This window comes from Camarhynchus parvulus, chromosome 5 (assembly GCF_901933205.1).
Source record: "Camarhynchus parvulus chromosome 5, STF_HiC, whole genome shotgun sequence".
NCBI classification, from domain to species: Eukaryota; Metazoa; Chordata; class Aves; order Passeriformes; family Thraupidae; genus Camarhynchus; species Camarhynchus parvulus.
The window spans coordinates 58,129,223-58,137,070 of NC_044575.1; positions in this window are offsets into that span (position 1 = coordinate 58,129,223).

Sequence of the window (7,848 nt, forward strand, 5' to 3'; positions counted from 1 at the left end):
GTGATCAAAGAGGAGGGACTCATGGTCAGAGCTCTCTTGCTTAAATAGCTGGTGGAAAGAGGGTTTTCCAGGCATGTTCTTCACTGGCACCCAGCCCATTCCCCAGACCCCCACCAGGCCCTGCTTCCCTCTGTGGGCCCCCTCTCTATGGCCAATGCCAGCAGAGCAGTGCTCTCTTCTCCCTCTTTTCAGCATGGCTACATTTCCTTGCCACATCAGCATTTTTCAAAGTGAAATACGAGAAAAACCCACTCCTACACCCCTTTTTGTGGGCAGATTTAGGACAGACCACAATGAGACAGGACACAATGCACCCGTGTCCTTCAGCTGAGCCCTGCTGGGCACACACAGCTTTAGGGACCCACATATTTAATTCTAACCAGAAGAAAGCTGAATTCAAGGTTTAAGAACATGGGGTTGGCACTTGGCTCCAAACCCCTCCTGCCTCCTCAGCTGTTGACCACAGCAGGATGATTCCACAGGCAGGCTCAGTGTAATTATTCTGCTTTCTGTCTTGAAGCCACGCAGGGATGGAGTTACATAACAATACTGCTTAAGCACTTGCAAAATGCACAATTTGATTAATCTCAGCAATGTGCCGGCTCCAGGATCTAAAAAGACAGCCATGTGCATTTTAACCAAGTTAAAGCCCAAAGCTTTTCATTTCATCCTAATGGATAGCAAAGGTCATTCTCCATTTGATAGATGATGATAGCGCTGCTGCATTTGTCTTGTGGCTGGCAGGGCTGGATCCCTCTGAAGTTTGTGTTAATGAGATTCCTCCCACCACCACAGGCATGAAATCCTCCAGTGAGGCACTGGCACTGGATTTATTGTGGAGGTGCCCATCCTGCATCCACACAACAGGAAAAATGCAACTTCCCATCATGCTGATGAGGTGCCCAGGGCAGCTACGTCCTGATGGAATGGTGTTTTCCATGGCATAAATCCCAGGTGCTGGCAACTGACTCTGCACCTAGATGCTTTCCTTCTCCTCCTGACTCAGTTCAGCAACGTTTTTCAGGAGGAACAGGTACCAGGGAAGAATTAAAGTGTAGATTCTACGTTTTCCCCTTGGGAAAAACACCTAAAATAAAGCTATCAGCTGGAATCCTGAAGGGATGATATTTATTTCACTTGCAGAACCACTTAGCAGCATCCAGAAGCCATGGAGTTCCCAAGCTGGACCATAAATTACCAGAGATGTGTTCATGTGCTTAATGGTGCTCTGGTGTCTCACACTGTGAGAGGTGAATAAATTAAAGCCACAGGAGAAGCAGAGCCTCCCTTCCAAGAGTGAGGTGGGAGCTGTGGTGGGGAAATGGGACCAGACAGCAGCACAGAACATGAGACCCTTCTGCAGAGGGGAAGGATGTGGTGAGAAGCTCAGGAGCAGATATGGGTGCTGTAAAATCCTCAGAAGAGCAAGTGCTGTATGACAGCCTTCCTCCATCTCCTCCTCCTCCTCCTGGTGCTGAAGGAGCCCAGCAGGGAGGCAGTGGAAGGAAAAGCTCTTCTTGGAGAAGAATTCCTAGCTGGAGCATCAGCTGCTGAGCTGGGCATGACTACCTGGATCCCCTGCCCCAACAGTTTATCCCAGAACTGAGGGCTGTTCCAACAAGGAGACAGAACTTCCCAAAGACATTCCATGTCTTCACAGAATCCCAGAATGGTTTGGTTTGGAAGGGAATTTAAAGCTCATCTCATTGCAACCCCCTGCTATGGGCAGGGACACCTTCCACTAGCCCAGGGTGCTCCTAGCCCATCCAACCTTGGACACTCCAGGGATGGGGCAAGAACAGATCCCTGATATCCTGGGCACTCACAGGTACATGTACATAACCCTTTCTTGGAATGGAGAAATCCACCTGCAGTTTGCCTCTGGAGGCCCCTGTGTTTCCCATCTGCCTCCTTCTGCAAAGGCAGGAAAATCCTGAGTGCTGATGAGGGACTTGAAGTGATTGGGAATGCTTCAAACACAGGGGTTTGTCCTTAAATTACACGGCCCATTAACAAGCCTAAATTAAAACAACACTATTAGCAGAAGATCTGAGGGAGAAGGTGGCTTCAATTTTCACACAAATGACACATAACTAAATGCCAGACATTTAATATACCAATAATAGCCCTTTAAATCCAGTCTTACCAACTGCAATTATTAAAGCCTACACCAAGGCCCCCAAAATCTTAAAGACTGACACTGGAAAGATCAGCAAATCACAGAAAGCATTCACCTTTGGTTTTCTTTTTTTAAATTTGACATTGGTGTTTTGAGATTTCATCTTTTGAAACTGCTCAGTACCTATGAGAAATTAATAATACAATTAAATACCCCATGCAGGACTATTTTGCAGGTGGTGGAGGAATTTAATTAGCTCAAAAGGCTTCTCTAACATACAGAATCATAGAATCATGGAATATCCTGACTTGGAAAGGACCCACAAGGATCATCAAGTCCAACTCCTGGCCCTGCACAGGATGACCCCAAATGTCACACCATGTGTCTGAGAGAACTGGCCAAACACTTCCAGAACTCCGGCAGGCTTCATGCCACAACCTCTGCCCTGGGAAGCCTGTTCCAGTTCTCAACCACACTCTGGATGAAGAATCTTTTCCTAATTTCCAACCTAAACCTCCCCTGACACAGACCTTGTGCTGCCTTGAATGATCACAAACTTCTGCCGAACCCCACAGCTTCAAACCCTGAATCCTCCCTGGGCTGTTTGATGGGCTGAGCATCACCCCCGGGATCAAACAAACCCCTTGGCCCCAAAATCAAAGGTCAGCAATTGTGCTCAGAGCTGACACATGATGAGCCCTGCTGAACATCATGCCCTTCATGTGTTGAGCAGCAGACAAGCCCCCACAATGGTCCCTTTCATCCTGACCTCCAAATTCCACCTCATTTTGGGCCACCACAGAGCCCTGTCTGTCCGCGTGACTTTGCCACCTGCCTTTGCCTCGGGACAGGCAAAGAAATCCCTACAGGGGAGTTTAAAGAGCTGCCAGCACCCAAAATTCCTGCTTATTAGACATAATCATAATCCTATAATGATAATAGAGTACATTATAATTTGCAAGAGAGGGGAAATCTTGACATAAATTGCTTGCCTCTGATTCACCGACCTGAGCGCAATTCTGGCACTCTGGTTATGGGGAGGAGATTCTTTATCACAGAATCACAGAATATCCTCAGTTGTAAGGGACCCACAAGGATCATCAAGTCCAGCTCCTGGCACAGGACAACCCTAAAAATCACACCATGCAATTTAGTTGTAATCCTGAAAGGGAGAGGGCTTGGTATGAGTGCCTCTCCCACAGTGAAGGACTTATTTATGGACATTTCAGCACCCACCAGGCTCAGCCCATCATGCTTGAGGTCATTATTTGCACCCCAGAAGGTAAAAATGTCCCACTCACAGGCCAGGACTCACCTCTTCAAGCCATTGTACAAACAAATGGAGCCAGAAATGTGGCACTTGGGGTCACAGCTGAGTGGTGGGGTTGGCACTGCTGGGTGAACAATTGGCTGGAGGACCTTAAGGGTCTTTTCCAACCTAAATGATTCCGTGGTTCTATCCTGTGAAGCACTGAGAAAAGTGAGGGGCCAGTTTTGAGCCAGAAAGGTGCCATTTGGTCCTCACTCTGACTGAATCCCTGCTGCCTTTGGGTTGCTCCAGGGCCAGGCTGCAGGCAGCCACCCCATTCCAGGCACAGACCCGGCACCACAAGGATCAGCTGGGCAAAAGCTCCCTCCAGGTGCTGCAATGCTGCAGAGCTGCTGGAGCTTTTAAACCTTAAAACACAAATAAGATTTACTGGGGGTTGCTGCAGTTTGAGGAAAGCTGAGTTATGGGGCTCCCTCCCCACGGAATGTGGATGCTGCTGTAGGAACTGGGTGCACTTCCTGGGGGATCCCCTTGGAACCTCCACATTTCACAGCCCCACTTTAACTCCATCCCGATCCCTGCTAATAAAACACTTCAAATAAGGAGCAGGGAGAGTGCCCAGGACAAGTTAGAGGTTATCCCGGCTCCATTACTCATCCCGGAGGGAAGGCAGAGGGAAGGACCTGACTCACATCACGGCACCACAGAGGGAGGGGCTGGAGGCACCGGAGCCCTGGGGCTGCTCCATGAGCACAGACCGGGATTTTCCTCCACAGCTGCTCCTTTTCCTGACTGCTCTCCCCAAAGGATGCTCTGACAAGCACCAGAGAACCTTCACTTCCCCTCTGCGTGTGTGGGCGTGTGTTAGAGCCCTGGTTACTGAGAAATTTTAAACTTTCTGTGCCGACAGATACTAACCCCAAAGAAAACACTACATTTAACCTGAGGCCATAAAGAAGGCTTCCAAAATTGAATGATAGAACTAAGATTATGAGTATGTAGTTTAAATAGAAGTGTATAATACTACATAGTGAAAACCTTAAAGTTTGAAATTTTAGAATATAGTAATATATATATAAAACAAGATAAAATTTTAGAGCAGAGACTAGTCCTTCTCCTTCACCTTCTTATTCATGAGTTTAAGTAATATTGTGTAATTAAATTTAAAAGTCCACATTACAGACCACAAGTAGTTAGTTATTAAGTTAAAAATAAAAATAATGTAAGTATCATTTCTTAATTAGACAGTTTATCCTTAAAAAACATCATAGAGGAAAAAATACAGCTCCATTTTTAATTTGTTAAAATGAAGTACCGTAGAACTCACAATTTGTGAAACTATAATATTGATAAAAACTAATAAACATCTAAGTCATCTAATATAGATAAAAACTAATAAACATCTAAGTCATATAACAAAACATCTAAGTCACATAAACAAAAAATACTGTCTCACACATTTAATCCCAACCTTAAAAAAAAAAAAAAAAAAAAAACCAACAAAAACTCTACAGGCATGTACCTGCAAGGGGATATTCCCACTTTTCCACCTGAATATCAACAGGCATGTTGACAGTCTCCACATGCCTCGTGTAGCCCTGGGGTCTGAACCTCTTTCCAAAACTTCCCCCACATGCTGCACATCACATCCTTACCCCAGCTCATTTCCTGCTCTTTACTAAAGGAAAAAAACAGCTGTCAAGCCTGTACAGAAATTGCCCCAGAGCCATGGAGGCTCTGATCAGAGCTAGAAAAGCCCAGACACCCTAAAGGCTGTGCCAGAGCTCGCTCCCTGCCATGGGCAGGCTCAGCCCTGCTCCCAGCACAGTCCAGCAGTGGGGAAGGAAAGCTGCAGGCAGGAGGGGTGGAAAAAGGTCATTTCTAGGTTTGGCACTGAGTCAGAGCTGTATTTTCTGCCTTTTGACAGCATTCACCAGAACACTCAGATGTCCAAAGTGTCTCTGGAGAAAGGAGCCCATAAAGTCAACCAATTCTTTCTTTGGTTCAGGGCATGGCCAGGGTGTAAAAACAGACTCCTGGGGGCTGTTTGTACCCAAGCCTGACCTTTCAACCTTTATTACTTTATTGCAGCTATTGAAAATCACCCCCCATGTCCATGCAAGCACCATGGGTAACACCTCCTGGGAATGGCATGGCTGATGGGGAGCTGGGAGAGGGCTGCACAATAAATATTTCTTGCCTTCCCCATGAAACAGAGCAAACTCCTCTCCCAGCAAAGCAGCCGTTCCTTTTTCTTTCCAGCCGTCTGTGTTATTTTTGTGTCGTGTTGCTGGTTAAAAATACCCCTTGCCAGCAAGAACAGAGTTATTTGGAGCACCCTTCTTTATCTTTGTTTGGGAGGAGCACACGCCACCATCAGCTGCTTCCTTCCTCCTAAAAATCATCTTCTGCAAAAAAAACCCCCCAGTGATCCTGTGCTTACTCTGTGGCCTTGGAGAGGTGATTTTGGCCATGAGGGGAATTCCAGGCCTAAACTCTCCAACAAAGGGAACAAGGACACAAGTGCCTGTCACGTGTAGGGTATGGAGGAAACCTTCCAGTGTCCCCCCTGGATGTCAAAGCTCGTGGCTTCTGAATGGGATCCTGCAAGCACATTCCTGGCTGCAGGAAAAAAAATAAATATATGAATCTGGACATTAAGATGAGCTCACTGGGAGGTTTTTGCTTGTGGAGAATCTCCGTGACACCAAGATTGAGAAGCCAGTAATGACCATAAATAATTTGTGAGTGAAACTGGAGTCAGTGATGGAGTCAGCACAGCCCCAGAGCCTCCCCTGCCCTCCCAGAGCTGCCACTTCAGAGGAACAAAAAACATGGAAGAGTCCTCACAGCCCCCAATCTCCATGGGGGTGTCAGGAAACCCAAAGTCCCTTCAGGCTCCTGAACAAAAACAATTTGATGGTGCCAAAAGCCCAGGATATTCATTAATAACCACAACTGTTAATAGTGTCCATGGAGCATCTCCCAAACTTCACTCTCCCAGAAGGCATCCTATACCTTGTTAAGATGGGCAAAAGTATCTCCCTCAATCTTTAGCAATCTTTGGTTGTTTTTATTTACTGCAGGGCATTCTGAGACCCAAAAGAATTCCTGGGGGAACTGTAGCACCCTGTGCTCAGCAGTGCCATCCCCTCGTCACTGAATTGGGCCTTTCTTTTCTCCCTTTTTTTTCCATACTAAATTAATCAGGGAGTAAAAGCCTGGAATCCAACCACAAGGAGCATGAAAATATTTGAACAAGCTGGTTTAAATCAAGGCTTTGACTTGCCTTTGTAATGGCCTCTTTGGTCAAGGCTTGAGCACGCTGCTGCGTTTTGGAGTGCAAAGCAGAGGATGGGTTTGCTCCATCTGCTCTCAGGGTGAGCACAGAGGCAGAAGCATGGCCTGTGGTCTCCAATATTCCAGAGAGAGAAAGGAAATTCTTTAACCCTGTTTGGATTTTTGGTTTGTTTTTCTTTGGTAGTGAATCTGAGCAGGGTGGTTTTAAACCAGCCTATAGCCAGCTGGGCTCACACTGCTCATCCCTCTCCATCCTGCAGCTCCTACTGAACATGGGACAGTGTGGAGGAAACCCAGGGCACCAGAGGTGACACTGACCCTCCTAGTCACTCCAATTTCTTCATTTCATGGGTTTTTTCCCGTCTCCATGCACCCAAAGGATCCATGTGCCTCTGTTTCCCACTGTCCTCCCTAGAAAACACATCAAAGCCCAGCCCTGCACTCAGCGAAGGCTGGAGCAGCCCAGCCTCCTGCTTTCCAAGGTAAATAATGACTTTCATTAGGAACTATGCCTAATTAACCACGTGGAGTTGATGACTCAGCTGACTGTCAAAAGCTTTTTTGCTCTGGTTTCCAGTTTTCACAGCCTGATCCAGCGTCTGCCCCAGTGTGCATCAGCACAGACCCAAAGCTCGGGGAAATCCCAGTTACACCAACCAGGCTGTGACACCTCTTTGAGTGAGTTTGGCAAAAACCCCTCCTGCAGGGCCCTGCTGGCCTCCTGAAAAGGAGATTATTTTTGTCCTCATCTGAATTTTGAAAAGCAAACAGGCTCTGTTGATTCAGACATCACACTTAGGCTCAGGGCAGTAAATACTGCAAGGTTTGCTCTTTTTATCAGCTTGCTCGGCAAATCAATAGAAGGACTCGAAAACGTATTGTCATCATAAACGAAGGAATTCATTAATGCCCCTTGTTTGCCTCCATGTTTTAATGGAATACAGAGCAAATACATCCAGAGGGTGTTCACTGAGGCCAGCAGCACCAGCCAGGATCTCCAGCCACTTGGAATTTGCCTGAGAGAAGGAGGTGATGGAGGTGAAGAGGTGGCAGACCTGGAGGCCTGGGATTTGCATCCTTCTTGCTGTGCATATCCTGAGGGAAAGAAATTCATCTTTTGGATGTGCCCTCCAACACCTCCACTCCCTGGGAGGCATTT